We start from the raw sequence: 15556 nt of genomic DNA on the forward strand, positions 1-15556 counted from the left end.
AGGCCTATTATTAAGGCAGGTTCAATCTCGTTTAGGTTGGATTTGTACCTTCATCCCCGAACCCTATTTGGTTCAAGACCTTATGGAGTTGACGATTTCTTGGATCGTTAAGGGGTTTAACCTTCACCTCGTGAACGGTTTACAAGTTCCTAAAACTTATTGGCGACTCTTTTGCTCTATCTTCTTTCCCTTTGGACGCCACCGTACTTTAGTGTATGATCACAGTGGGGTTCAAGCTAGGGGATTAATGCTTGAAATATTCCCTACAGGTAGGGTAGTCTATTAGCCATGTTTTCTTTTGTTTAGGGTATCCTGTTAACCATGCTTTCTTTCAGATCCCTGTATAGGTATCATTTTTTCCAGGCCTTGCTGTACGGCTTTTCGGTTTTTCTTGCTCAAACATTGGAACCAATCTGTATTTGGTTAATTTTAATTAATATTATCCCACTTTCCATTTTAAAAAAAAAGTAGCAAACAAATTATCGCTGGAATCGTCTATCTTTTTCTTAGTTTTTTTGTACACACTTTTTTTTTGACATCTAAAGAATTTTGTTTGCATTAGTTAGCTTACATGTTAATTAATAAAGAGAAATGATAGGGGAATTTTCTTTAACATGAAATTTTTCAGAAAAGCAACTATGATAAACTATTCTCTATGTAGTCACTACCCTTTGTTAGGATGACATTATTCCTTCAGCCTTACCTCCTCCCTCCTCCCCTTACCCTGTTAACAATTTCCTTGTTTTCTTTTTCCAAATTAACCATTAAGTGCTAGGGTGAGTTTAGCTCACTACTCTCTAATAAAAACTCAAATAACTGCCTGCATACTCTCTCTCTGCTCTCTTTGATTATATATGACTCTGCTGCTGTTAGTGAATTAATGGTATTGTTATTTGTGATAGACACGAACACACACAAAAATTGGATATCATGATATTTGACTCCTACTCTGTCTTTCCCCTCCTATGATGGAAGTATATACTGTCATTAAACCATTGCAAGAAATACCTAGAGAGGATAGAGGAGAAAAATGTCTCATGAATCCATTCAAGTAGCTTGAGAATAAATGCACATCACTATTATGGAACAATCAATGTCTCATAAATCCATTCAAGTAGCTTGAGAATAAATGCACATCACTATTATGGAACAATCATACACTTGTTTGTTAGGATGTCAAATTTAGCAATAGCTTGATAATAACTGTAAATCATTATTATGGAAGTTTTTAGTTTGACTTTTTTTTTTTTTTTTTTTTTTTTTTACATGGAAAATTATCATATGCATCGTTCTTTCTTTAACCAAGGTGTTTGTTTTACTTCTCTTTTTTTCATTATCTTTTAGAAAGTATATCTTGTAGAAATGTGTTATTTAAATGTTGTTACAGCGATGAAGGCATTCTGGCTTAAACAGATGAAGTCTTTGATAGTACACATGAAGACAATACAATCTTTTCATTTGAGATAGGACAGGGCACTGTGATTAAGGCATTGTCATAACTATGAAGGTGAATATCACTTATTTACTTATTCATAAGCTCTTCCACTCAATTATTTGTATCATCTAGTTGAAATTTGACAATCAGTTTTTTAACAGGTTGGTGAAATAACTAAGATTACTTGTAAGCCCGAGTATGCATATGGAAGTGCAGGTTCACCTCAAGATATTCCTCCTGGGTATGTCATTGTTCACTGCCTTTTCAACTTTACTGCCTTTTTGGCAAGTGATTATATTGCTAACTGCTAAGCAGTTTTGTTATTTAATTATAATCAATGCTTCATGATATTTTTTGAGAAAAAAAAGTGGGGATTGTGTTTGGGAGATCAAGAATTTTCATTCTAAATTTTGTAATTTTTGTCTCCTTTTGTTAATTTCATCGACCTGATCTTGTATAATGTAGTGCAACCTTAATATTTAAGATGGAGGCCTGGAGTTGGTAGCCTGCCGACCACACAAACGTATGAGTGTTGGTGGTGCTGCAGATGAGAGGGCAAAGGAAAATAGGTACTTTTTTTTTGGCCTTTCATAGCCGTCTTTCAGACATGCAGAGAGTAGATTATATCTTTGCCTTTCTGTGTCACTTTGCTACAATAATAGGAAGCATATGAATGATCAACTTAGTAGCATATGGATTAGATAGTTACAACTTACAGGCATTTGATACTCAAGATATTATAGATTATTTATTTGTTTGTTTGATTTGAGTTGGAGGATGAGAATAATTGGTCCGCGTTAATCAAATGATTAACGTGGTATGGCATGATGTGAATTAAAACGGGTTTATTTTGAAGTCATACCCTATTGGAGGGAATTCTTCAATTTACAAAGGAGACTCTGTCGAAATTTTTACTAATAATTGCTTACATAAATTATTGTAATGTAAGTGTTGCATATTTTTTTTTAACTTTTTTTTTTTAATGTTTTTAGTCTTTAAGTTTTAACATTTTATATCATAGTTACTAATACATATCTTAATGCAGGGAGAATATATGGAAAAACTTGAGGAATATATAAACCCCGACAAAGTCTATTTGGAGGTTGCAGGTGGGCAAAAGAAAGGAAAAATTTACGGTTTAGGGAGTGCTTCACAAATGTACTACAAGAGCGATCCTACTTCTCAACTTACTGCTGCATCATCTTCAACTTCTTCCATGATTTCTCAACTAAGCTCTCAAGTTGAAGAATTAAAGAAGATGGCAGAAGAAAACCTTAACAAGGTAGAAGAAAGCCAAAAAAAAATAGCGGCAAAGAGCTTAAAATATGCTAATTAATTTTTTGAATCACGAGATCGAAAAAGCAACATGGAAGAAGGAAAAATTAGCTATGCAAAAAAAAAATGCAGGAAACGACATCACTTGTCCAACAACGCTACCGTCCTTTTAAGCCTCCTACGCCTACAATCACCCGCTCTCGTGATTCAACTAAGTGATTTTTATTTTCTTGGTGGTAATTTTGTGAACAACTGGTCTTTTATATCGTCATTAGTTCTTATTTGAAGTAGCTTTCTTTATATGAGAGGTGATTTTTGAAACAATTAGTTTTATGAGTTAAATATTATTTTTTAATACATTGATACAAAATTGATTATATTTTGGATATTTGAATAAAATTAACATTTTGGTTATTTGAATTTATGCATGGGTACCTTTTTTGTGATTGATTTTGGTCGTTGCTAAATTATGGTCTCCAAATATTGATAATTAGTCACAGAAATTTAGCAATTGCAAATTTGGTTTAGAGACTAATTGGTTAGTTGCAAAATTATTAGTCTCAATAGTCACTAATCAGTCGCAAATAATTAGTTTGTAGTCGCAAAAGTTTGGTTTCGTAAGTAGTTGCTAATCCGTCGCGAAAAAAATTAGTCTCAGCAGTTGTAAATCCGTCGCCATAAAACTAGTCTCCGTAGTCGCAAAGGTTTAGTCTCGTAGTCGTAAAAGTTTGGTCTTGTATCGCTAATCCGTCACAAAAGTAGTCTTAAAACATTGGTCTCTGATGTGTCTATTTTATATAGTGTTTTACCCCCGTCCCTTGGTCATAATTAGTAGTATTTTTGGCTCTTTAGAGCCACTTTTATTACTAATTGGTGTTTTCAAGTTTTTTCGTAGATTTGGTTGACTTTTGCAGGGATTTACAGTTTTGGAGTATTTTCCCGAGATATTTTGGAGCAATCACGAGCACTGGAGAAACACGACCAGTTTTTATAGCCCAAGGCCGGTTAGAGCCATCGAACCGGTGATTAAGGGCTCGGTATAGGTGATACCGGGGCATTTGGACCGAGTATTCAAGACCGGAAAAGGATACCCAGATTGGCCCGAAGAATTGGAGCCCAATCGTAGTCCAATTAATGGCCCAAGAGAGCCGCCCGACCAAAGAGGCTGGCGCCCGGAGGCGCGCCCGACTGGGCGGGAGAAACGAAGGTCGGCGCCCGGTGACGCGCCCCACCGGGTGCGAGAGTCTACCTGAAGAGCAAAAAGGCGCGCCCGATCGGGCGGTGCCTTGCCCGATCGGGCGTGTGTAAATATTAGGAGTTAATTTTGTCGCTTAAATTTGTTTTTAGTTTAGGATTTACACGGAGTATAAATACTCCTCCGTAATACGATTTTAGGATCTCTCTCTCTCTCTTTACTCTTTCTTTACCCTCTTAATTGTTTTCTTAGATTTTCTCTCTCATATACTTTTGTTCTTAATCCATTCTCAATCCCAGATTTGTTTGGTAACTATTTCTCTTCTCTTAATCTTAGTTTTTATTTTCCTTTGATCATGTCTTACTTTATTGCTTTGATTAGTTTAGTTTCTATTATGTGTGAGTAGTTTTATTTCTAGGGTTTATGAGGATCCATAAATAATATGAAAGGGTAATTTATTATTATTGATTGTCAATGCTAGATTAATTTCCTATTGATTGATTTAATGCTCTGTGACTAGATTAGGCCTGATCTTGTATGCATGAGTTTGACAATATTGATTTGAGATTCGACAGATGAGAATTGATGTTTAGGTCTAGTTTCAATAGACAGGTTAATTTATAAATGGTTAGGTCGAGATTCGAAAGATGAGATTTAATACCGGTAAATTAATTGTGTGATTATAATACGTAGCGAAAACCCTTTATAATCTTATTAATATATGCATTGATGAATGATTATTATATTCTACCCTGGAATATTATTTATCGGTGAACCTATGCCCTAGACCCTTTTATTTATTATTTTCTCCTTATTCTTGATCTCCGTAGTTTAGTTTATTATTCAAATATAATTATTGGTTACCTCATAATCTAGATTATATTAGTTAATTAGGAATAGAAAGATTCGTTTCTCTGTGGATTCGACCCTACTTCCCTATCTACATTAGTTAGAGGATTTAGAAATTACTTTTGATTTGGGGATACGACTTTACCCTGTCAGTCTCCGTAGTTGCTAATCCGTCGCAAATATTTTACGACGGACAATGATTTAGTTGCTAAAATTTGAAAGTTAGTCGCTAAATGGCAGTTGCAAAGGCGTTGCAAATCCGTCGCTAAATTTACGACTGTTGAAAAAGTAGTCACAACAATGGATTTGCGATAAGGTCTTTGGCAACTATCCAAAGTAGTTGCAAATCTGTCGCAAATCCATTTTTGCGACGGATTTGCGACTACTTTGGTCGTCGCTAATTACCCTGTTTCTTGTAGTGATTCAATCAACAATAATTATACAAACAATCAAACATACCAATTTAACTCTTGAATAATTAGTGACTACATAATATTTAATATTGAACCCTTTTAAAATCTACCTCGGTGCCAATGACACCTTAAACGCATAAAGCGCCACAAATCCTATTTCTCGGTGCTAAAAACACCTTAAGTGCACTAAGGCACCAACATATAATTTATTCATCGTGTACTTAGACACTTACATAGCTCATTTCCCATGCTTAAAGAATCAATAAAAATTATATGAACCATAATAAAATTCCCTTTTAATATTCCAAACCAAATTAAATATTTAGTTTAATTAAACATGCTCTCTAACTTGCCATAAATAAAAGTGTGGTTCATAAAAAATATTCCATACTATAATTTTCCATCCATTAATCCATCACAAATAAATCATGCTTCATAATTACGACAAAATGAGTGTTTTTTCGACGCTGGGGCCTCGACGCTAGGTAAGGGGAGTTAGCAGAAGAATTTAGTATCCGCATTTTTTCGACGCTTTTAGGTGACGAAAGCAATTTTCGTCGCTGGAAGCGTCGAGAAGACAAGCACGTGAATTATTAGTACCTCACAACTAAGCCCACGTTTCAATTTTAAGCGGAAAATAAACCAAAAAAAAAAAAAAATTTAGAATACTCAGTTCTCAACCCTAACTTTTCTGCCCTCTTCGTGAGATTTATGGAATCTTAATCTAGATCTTAATTCTTCTTGCAATTCCCCTAATGCTTGATAAAATTTCTCTACTTGATTTTGTCACTCTCTATGCCGCTGTTGTTTCAAAGGTACATCTTTCATTTTCGATTGAATACGAATTTCGCTTTTGATTGAAGTCTATTAAATAGTTTTAGCAACCTAATTTAAACAATATTACAAAATTATTATCAGATATTGTTTGATTTATGAATAACAGAGATTATAGGGATTTATTATATATTGTTATGCTTCATTTTGCGATGAATCTAGGTAAATATTCGTTTATAAGAAATAGTATTGTCGATTTCATGTGCGAATTTAAAAGAAGTTTATACACAATCGATTAAATTGGAAATTTTGAAGTAATTTTCCAAAGAAAAGTTGAGATTTTGAGAAAGGTTCCTTTTTACTGTATTTAATCGGTTGTTTGATATATTTTTGTTTATTTTTTAGTTACTTTATTTTAATCAAATTCAATTCATCTTTGGCTGTAGCTTTTACCAAGCAAATGTTACTTGTAATTTTATCAACTCTGATATGATTTTTCAATTGAATAATTAATTCCTTCTCTAGATCTATGCATCAAATACAATGTTAATTTAAAATTCTTTTGGTTTGCTTTCTTTCATTATTTTTTTCAGGATGTATAAGGGACTGTGATTAAGAGGATTTGAAGGAGTTTATTCTCAACTTGATGCTTTTGTGCTAATTTGGTGCCTACTTGATATCTCTGTTGCTCTTGTGTTCCTGGCATAGCAACCGTATTGGCAGCCTCATGGCAGGTGGCTGAGAAACGAATAGGTTGGTGCTGCAGGAATGTATGTGTTGTTGCTTTTGTTATTAATTGTTGTTCTGTTTTGTTCTTTTTTTTATGTTGCTGTTGTTATTGTGTGGTGTTGCGTCTGTATGCATTGAGGTGTTTGCAAACGTGCTACTGCCTTCCCTTGTTGGCTGAGCTGCCTTAGCTATCTTCATGGATGTGTATCGTTTGTGTCCTATCTCTTGTTTGTGTGTTTGTGGTTGTGATTGTGTCCATATTGTGTTACTAGACTTGAATCAATAAAAGAAATTAAACCTTTTTGTGAATTTATAAATTATCTATACAGCTCTAGGATTTTGCTTGGATTACAATTGTTGGTCAATTTGGTTGCCTAGATGATGGCTTTTAAGCAACATCTCCTCTATTGGGTGTGGATCTTAGATGGTAGCTTTGAGTGGTGATATCTATATGCGTCTATGAGAGTATGAGGTCGTAGTTGCAATAGCCAAAAGAATTACTGCATCTAGTGAATTTGTTAGTTTTAAAATCTTTAAGGTTGGGATATTTTCTTTGGTGACTTTCTATACATTTATAACTTTTTCTGTGAGGACTCCATAACATTGTCTCTTTGTATTTTAGAAATAATTAAAGAGTTCTCAAACACATAAAAGATAACTGACTAGAGATAGTAATGCAATTCTCAATGGCTTTTCGTCTTTTGCCATTTATCATGACTTAATGAAAGATCTATGTTTAAATGAAATATCACCTTATTTTAGGCATTGTTTTAATGAAAGATCTTGTTTTTTCTGTAATTCCATATATATACACATTTTTTGTTTTTTGTTTTTTTTTGTGTTTTTTGGTTATGTTACTCTAAACTCTTCATTACTCCTCAAATACCCATGTCGGATTCTCAATAATTGAGCTTGTATAGACACTTAACATTTCATTTGGGACCTTTTTTTTTTATTATTATTTTTTTTTTATCATTGACAGTCTAACACTTGGTCACATGAGTGATTGTAGTACTTAAGTTTACTCATTTTGTGGAACATAACTTGTATGTCATGCACTCATGCTTTAAGTAAATTAATGGAGAGTTGGAGACACATATGTCTTAATCCTTGTCAGTCAAGTTCATGTTAGCTGTTTTTTTTTTTTTTTTTTGAAAGGAGTTCATGTTAGCTTGAGATCATTTATCATCTTAAATTGTGGACATTTGGTTTTCACTAATGATTTACTACCAGGGACTTATTTTATGGTATAGTAGATTGGTGCAAATATGAGGAATCCGGAGAACATGGACAAAGGAAGGGCTGGAATTAAAAAACTTCATTGACATGTTTGGTTCTGATCTCATTGTCTTCATCATCATCGTCATAATTCAGTGAATGCTAACTTGACGTGTACGTTCATATGTAGTGTCTGATAAAGCCACCAATTAAAGACATAACAAGGCCAATCGACCTAAAGCTGCACATATGTGTGATAATTGACCACCAGGTAATTGAAATCTGGTAATTGAATTTGCCGGTAATTGAAATCTGGTGATTGAATTTGCACATATGTGTGATTATTAATCCTATACAGCTCTAGGATTTTGCTTGGACAACGATAAGCTCACCTATTTGTGGTCAAACCAGGTATGTTTAGTGATTATTGAATTCATTTCTTTTAAGTACTTTTGGTAATCATAGTATGCATCACATATGTTGCTAATATAATTGTGATTCAATTACCAGATTTCTGAAAAATTGACGTTGATAGAGCAATACAAACTGGATAGAGAGAGGCAATAGAAGGTACACTACAAAAGAACTAATAAACTGAACATAATCAATATTATTATGATCGCAGTAAATTAAGTCAGAAACTTCTCTTTTGCTCTAACAGTTAGAAGAGGAGGAAGAAATAAGAAGATTAAGAAAGGAACTCGTCCCGAAAGCTCAGCACATGCCTTACTTTGACAGGCCTTTCGTCTCCTATTCGTTGCCCCTGATGTAGGGTGCAAATTGCAAAGGTTAATTATCTTATCAGTCATGGTTAGCCAGTGGTGGAGGCTTGTCACATTGATGTTTCTGGTACAAGATTTGTGATACATAGAATGTATTTGTACTTTCTTTTATTATTCTAGCTTAGATAAAAAAAAATGTCAGAATATCTTGGTTTTTGGCACTGTATTGTACATATACCAAGTTGTACTCTTCATTAATTATGAATAAAATTGAATTTGAGTAAAATTTTCTTTTAATTTTTTAAAACTCTGATATGGTGTATCTTTGCTAGCTATATTAATCTCCAATGACTGAATTAAGTTTTATTTTTGCTAGAAAAATATTCTCCACATTGGATAAATTATATAAAGAGTATGGACTAGAAAAAGCGTCACTAAATTTAAAAATATGGACAGAAAAAAGCGTTGATAAAACAGAGGACATCTAATACATAAATCTAAGGACACAAAAAAGCGTCTCAATTTTGTGATAATAGACAAGAAAAAGCATCGCCAAACATGAGAAAGTGCGCGAACTATACATGTTTCGACGCTTCGTATAAAAATTTGGACGATAAAAAAGCGTCGAGAATTGCGACGCTTTTAGGCATCCAATAAATTTTCGACTCACACTTTTTCGACGCTTTTCAGAAGCGTCGAGAAAAAAAATTCCGACGCTTTATTGTGTCGAAAATAAGCCTGAAAAGCGTCCAAAAACCACGGAATTTCTAGTAGTGTATTCAATCACCAACAACAACCAAATCATAATTTTCATTCCAAATCTAGCATGATACTACTTATAATCAATTAAACACCTTTAGCATGCTACTACATCAATAAAGTTATGCTAAGTACGCGAACGTACCTTGTATACGATCTTAAAATCGCCACGTCTAATAGAAATCAATCACTTCGAAGTCTTCTACAATTTAAAATCATAGAAGAGTATTAAAATCCTCTCTACACAAATTTCCAGCAATATATAATACTATAAAACCCCTCATAATTTAATTAAAATAACCTGAAATTATATTTAAAACATCATACTTTAATCCCAATTAGGGTAATTGAAATTCCTTAAAGAAACTTAATTTTTAATGCACACCAAAAATTCCAGCATTATATTATAGTGAAAACTTGTTGTAATTAGGCCTTAAAACACTTAAATCAAAGGTTTACACCATTATATATATCATAATTTAAGAACCTAGGGTTTCAAAAATTGGGGCTTTTCAATTAAAAATAAAATTTAAAAATTAATCTACATGATACTCATAATCAAACATCATAATTAAATCACAAAACTCATAATTAATAATTAGATCTAGGATTAAACTAGATTTAAAACAAAAAGATTAAATTTTTTTTTGTTCGAAAGAGGAGGGCAGCCGACAGCCACCACGGCTGCTCCCAGCGCCAGTGGCTGCCTGCTGCCGATGGATGGTGCTGCTGGCCGCTGGCGGCCCACCGGTGGTAGTGGTGGCCGACGGTGAGGGTGAGGCCGAGAAGGGGAAGGGGAAAAAAGAAAAAGAAAGAGAAAGGGAGAGAAGTTTACCTTGGGTTTTCTCCACTTTAAGCAAAGTTTGATTTGCCTCAAGTGTTGAATGTTTATACCCCTTCTCTAGAAACCCTTCTCCCTAAACTTTTCTTTTTTTATTATTTCCTAATCCCTTCCCTAATAAAAACTTTACTAAAATAAAAGTTTCTTAAATTAAACCCCAGCTTAAATAAAATAATTAATTAAATAAAACTTTCTTTTTATAAAATGTTTCTAAACTTATTAAAATGAATAATTAAAATACTTTAAATAAAACATTTAAATTTAATTAAATACTTCTCAAAATACTTAAAATAAAATATGCATAAAAATAAGAGGTATTACAGTCTACCCTCCTTAAAAGAAGTTTCGTCCTGAAACTTGGGAAATGAAATTCAAAGTTTTTCCTCATTTAGTATATTATTGCTGTACTTTTTGTCATACCTTTACCTTTTTGTGTTTCATTGAGAGCACAATAACTCAAAATACTCGTTAAAATTGTGCAAAAAGCACAAAAATAACTGAAAATATAGAGAAAAAGTGCGAAATTCTACCGCATTCTACCCCCTAAAAGAAAACGAGTTACGTCCCCGTAACTCAACATAGCTGAAACAACTCTGGGTAGGTATTTATTTTTCATTTCTTCTTCTGCCTCCCAAGTGGCTTCCTCATATTCTTGGTTAGACCATATCACTTTCACAATCTTAACATTCTTATTGCGTGTACTACGCACTTTACTGTCAAGAATTTTGACAAGTCTCTCTTCAAAGGTTAAACTTTGGTCTAGCTCAATGGTTTTAGGTTGCAACACATGGGATTTATCAGGCATATAACTTTTTTAATTGAGACACATGAAATACATCATGCACTTTGCTTAGCTCTATAGGTAAGGCTAACCTATAAGCTACCTAGCCTATTATCCTTTGTAGAATTTCATATGGACCAATGTACTTTGGGCTCAATTTTCCTTTTTTCCCAAATATCATTACTTCTTTCATTGGTGATACCTTTAATAACACCTTGTCACCAACTTCAAACTCCTCTACTATATGCTTCATATCTTCGTAGCTCTTTTCGTGATCTTGAGCTGCTTGAATCTTAGCTTGAATTTCCCTTACTTGCTTCACTGTATCCTCAATAATTTGGGGCCCTAGAATCATTGTTTCACTTATGTCGTTCCAATGAATTGGACTACGACACTTCCTCCCATATAATACCTCAAATGGAGCCAATCCTATGCTCGCATGATAACTATTATTATAGGAAAATTCAATCAAATCCAAGCTATCTTCCCATCCTACTTGGAAGTTTATAACACAATCTCTCAACATGTCCTCCAAGGTTTGAATGGTTCACTCAATTTTCCCATCTATGGCAGGTTGAAACGCTGTACTCATCTTAAGTGTCGTACCAAAGTTTTCCTGCACGCTTTTCCATAATTTTGAGAGAAACCTAGAGTCTCTATCAGATATAATATCCTTTGGAACTCCATGTAATAACCTCACAACATTCTTGATGTAAGCTTTTGCAAATTGTGCTCCATCTTCCAAGTCTCCTTCATTGGTATAAACACTGTAGATTTTGTAAGTCTGTCCACCACTACCCAAATGGTATCATTTCCACTCTTTGATTTTTGAAGGCAAGTCACAAAATCCATTGAAATGCAATCCCACTTCCATCCAAGAATTTCCAATGATTGTATAGTTCCCTGGGGCCTCTTGTGCTTTATTTACACCTTTTGGCAAGTCAGACACTTTGCTACAAATTCCACAACTCCATTATTCATTCAAGGCCACCAATACACCTTTTCAAGTCCTTATATAGCTTATCCCCTCCTGGGTGCACTGAATAGGGTGTATTGTGTCTCTCTTCCATCAGCTTTCTCTTCACTTCCTCACACTTTTGAAGTACACACCATCGACCATTGTACCTCAAACTTCCATCTTCGTGAATTTTGAAATCTATAGCTTTGCGTTGCTTTATTTTCTCACGAATCCTATCCAATTTCACATCTCCTGCTTGGTTTTCCTTTATCTCATCGAATTTGGTTGGTTGGATAGTCAAATTCGCAAGAATGTCAGCTGGTACTCCCCATTCTACAAATTCTAATTTCATTTTACTCATTCTCTACATAACTCATCAGCCACTATCATTGTATTCAATCCATGACTGGTCTTACGACTTAGAGCATCTGCAACTGCATTTTCTTTCCCTTCATGAGATTGTATGTCCAAGTCATAATCCGTCGTGTACTCTAACCATCTCCTTTGGCGAGAGTTCAAATCATTTTGAGTGAAAATGTACTTCAAGCTCTTATGGTCTGTGTAAATTCTACATTTCACTCCATATAAGTAATGACGCCAGATCTTTAGTGCAAAGATAATTGCAGCAAGTTCCAAATCATGGATTGGGTAATTCACTTCATGGGTCTTTAACTGCCTTGATGCGTATACAATCACCTTCCCATTTTGCATAAGCACACACCCAAACCATTCTTTGATGCATCACTATACACATCATAGATACCACTATCGTCTGGCAGTGTAAGCATTGGTGCTAGCTTCTGTTTCAAGAGTTGGAATGCTTCTTCACACTTATCATCCCACTCAAACTTCTTGTCCTTCTTCATCATAGTAGTCACAGGTTTAACAATCTTTGAGAAATCTTTCACAAAACGCCTATTATATCCTGCTAGACCTAAGAAACTCCAAACGTCAGACACTGTTTTGGGTGTAGGCCAACCCTTCACAACTTCAATTTTGGCTGGGTCTACTTCCACACCATTGTGTATCAAAAACCTTGCAATGTGAATCATCTTCGGTTGGGAGATGATCACTAAAAAAATGACAATAATTCGATTGTCCCCGAATGGGATTGTAGTTGGTTTGATTGTCCCTAAACGTGGGATGTAGTTGGTTCGATTGTCCCCGAACGTGGGTTGTAAATGGTTCGATTATCTCCGAACGTGGCTGTTTTTCTATTATTATAGAATCTCCTCAAGAATGTCGTAGTAAATTGGTCCTAAGTTGTTAGAGAGTTAGGGGACACCTCGTTCTCTAACCACTCTAAACCTTTCCCAATTAAAGAGAACGCGAACATCTTGAGTCGAATGTATTCTTGAGTTACCCCATTGGCTTATATTATATCACAGTACTTCTTGAACTCTTTTAGATCTTCATGAGGGCTCTCATACTTTCCACCTGAGAATTCTTTCCGCTTTATCAAGGCAATCAAATTAGTCTTGATTTCGAAATTATTGGCTTGAGTACTATGAGCTAGGATTCCACTTTGAGCCCTAAAGGCTTCGGGATCCCCAAGAAGACTCAAAGGTGTATTCTCTCCCATTTTTGGGGGTTGCACACTCTCAAAGTCAAAGGTTGAAAAAGGATTGATTTCCGAACTTGGTGAAGAATTAGAGCTACCTACGTCTTCACTTGAGGGTGAGGAAGGTGGAGTATCCTCTTCTTCTCTCACTCTTTCTCTTATAGGAGTATGGTAATTTCCACTCCTTGCCCTCACTTCTATTCGTAGCAATGACAAAGACCTCTTGAGCTCGGGATCGATGGGGACCAAAGACCTTGAACGAGTTCAACCTTTGCAGACACCTACTTTTGGCCTCCTGTCCCAGCAGGTAGTGCAATGACGATAAATAATACCATCTTCATATTGGATCATCGTGAAGAATACTTTTGGATAACTGATTGAATCACAAAAACAAAAAAATGACTAGCCTAGCCCAAAAAACAAATGTAATAAGGTCCAACTAACTAAGTCCAATCATAATTAGAATTAAGTCCGAGGTTAAAACCTAATTATGACGGATTTAGGGGCGCCTAGGTTAAAATTCAATGCTGCCGCAAAGAAACTCGCGCGCATCTCAATGAGTCGCGCAGGTAAGGCGCGCGCAACTTACATAGTTGCGCACATCACCTTGCGTAAATTCTAGTGATGCGCCTACGAAAGATTCATATTTCATAAAAATATAAAATCGAATCATACCATAATACCACACGCAAGAACATCAGTTACGCTGCCCAAAGCAGGGCATCTTAATGACTTACGTTGGGCTGTCGCGCACAACCTATTCAGATGCGGGCGACACCTATTGTGGCAGAATGTTCAAAACCCTCAACATACCTGTAGGGAATATTTCAAGTCATCCCACACTTCAGCCCCACTGTGATCATACACTTAAGCATGGTGGCGTCCAAAGGGAAGGAAGCTAGAGTAAAAGAGTCGCCAACAAGTTTTAGGAACTTGTAAACCGTTCACAGGGTGAAGGTTACACCCCTTAACGATCTAGGAGATCGTTAACTCCAATAAGTCTGGAACCATGACTGGAAGTTCGGGGATGAAGGTACAAATCCAACCTAAAAGAGATTGAACTTGCCCTATAATAGGCCTCTACTTTATTTTTCTCGTATTCATGTACGCTTTCTGATTAACATGCAATCAATAGGTTTACCCTAAACCTGTTAATCTATGTTGTTTGAATATTAATGCACAAATAAATCTATTATTGGCGATCACTTGAATTATAATCAAATTGTCCTAAACAAGATTATTAATTATCTTATTAAGCGTGATTACAAGTACAAATTCCCTTTAAACATGCATAAAAGGTGTGATCAAACAATAACAATAATAAACATTAAGTAACTTAACAATCATCATAAAAAAAATAATAATCATGTTAAAAATAAAGCATAATAATAATAGCAAGATCCTAGGCATGATACTAACAAGATAAATAACAAACCCTAGCATGTCACTAAATATTAAAGATCAAAGATTTAACCTTAACATGATACTAACATGATATTAGAAAGCATAGGAAGCATCATAATAATCATACATGATATTAGAAATTTTAGTTAACCCTAAACATGATACTAGGAATCAAAATAAAAATCTAAGCATGATTTCTATATCAAAATATCAATAAAACAATTAAAGTGCTTACTTTGATGCCTCGTATCTCTTTCTAATAACAAAATACACACGTTAGTAACTTCAAGGAAAAGAATAAACAAAACAATTAAATTAAATAATTGAAATAGGGATTATGGACCAAACCCTCAGAAATATCAAACCTTTCACGTCTAGGGCGAAGGAAACTTCGAACTTGGTAAGGTGTTTCTAGAACTAATGAGTGAGGAATTTTGAGAGAGGGAAGGTTTAGAAAAAGAATAGAGGGAGGGAAAGCTTCTAGCTTTTAGAGAGAGAAAGAATAGAATTGGAGAATTCTGAGTCCTCCGAAAACAGGGAAATACGACCCCTATTTATAGGAAAAATAACACAGGATCAAAGAAAATCATATTCGGAATAAAATACCTCATGTCGATAACGAAAAGAATCAGCGGCAGAAGA

The 15556-nt window shown here is 34.8% G+C and overlaps 2 long non-coding RNA genes across 8 annotated transcripts; both read left to right on the forward strand.

The window, feature by feature from the left end:
• Positions 1-262: 262 nt before the first annotated feature.
• On the forward strand, positions 263-3091 carry LOC110683225. Its single transcript, XR_002503580.1, has 4 exons — positions 263-1507; positions 1597-1676; positions 1901-2004; positions 2481-3091. It is a non-coding gene; the product is annotated as an uncharacterized LOC110683225 (long non-coding RNA).
• A 2393-nt stretch (positions 3092-5484) lies between these two features.
• On the forward strand, positions 5485-8885 carry LOC110684053. 7 transcript variants are annotated; one of them, XR_002503732.1, is made up of 6 exons: positions 5540-5982; positions 6535-6694; positions 7904-7998; positions 8079-8299; positions 8399-8458; positions 8550-8885. It is a non-coding gene; the product is annotated as an uncharacterized LOC110684053 (long non-coding RNA). The 7 variants fall into 7 exon arrangements; XR_002503731.1 differs by having other exon boundaries at positions 5485-5982; positions 6535-7998; XR_002503729.1 differs by having other exon boundaries at positions 5541-5982; positions 6535-6711; positions 7927-8299.
• The last annotated feature ends 6671 nt before the right edge of the window (positions 8886-15556 follow it).

The sequence above is a fragment of the Chenopodium quinoa genome, unplaced genomic scaffold, assembly GCF_001683475.1.
Source record: "Chenopodium quinoa cultivar QQ74 unplaced genomic scaffold, ASM168347v1, whole genome shotgun sequence".
Classification (NCBI taxonomy): Eukaryota; Viridiplantae; Streptophyta; class Magnoliopsida; order Caryophyllales; family Amaranthaceae; genus Chenopodium; species Chenopodium quinoa.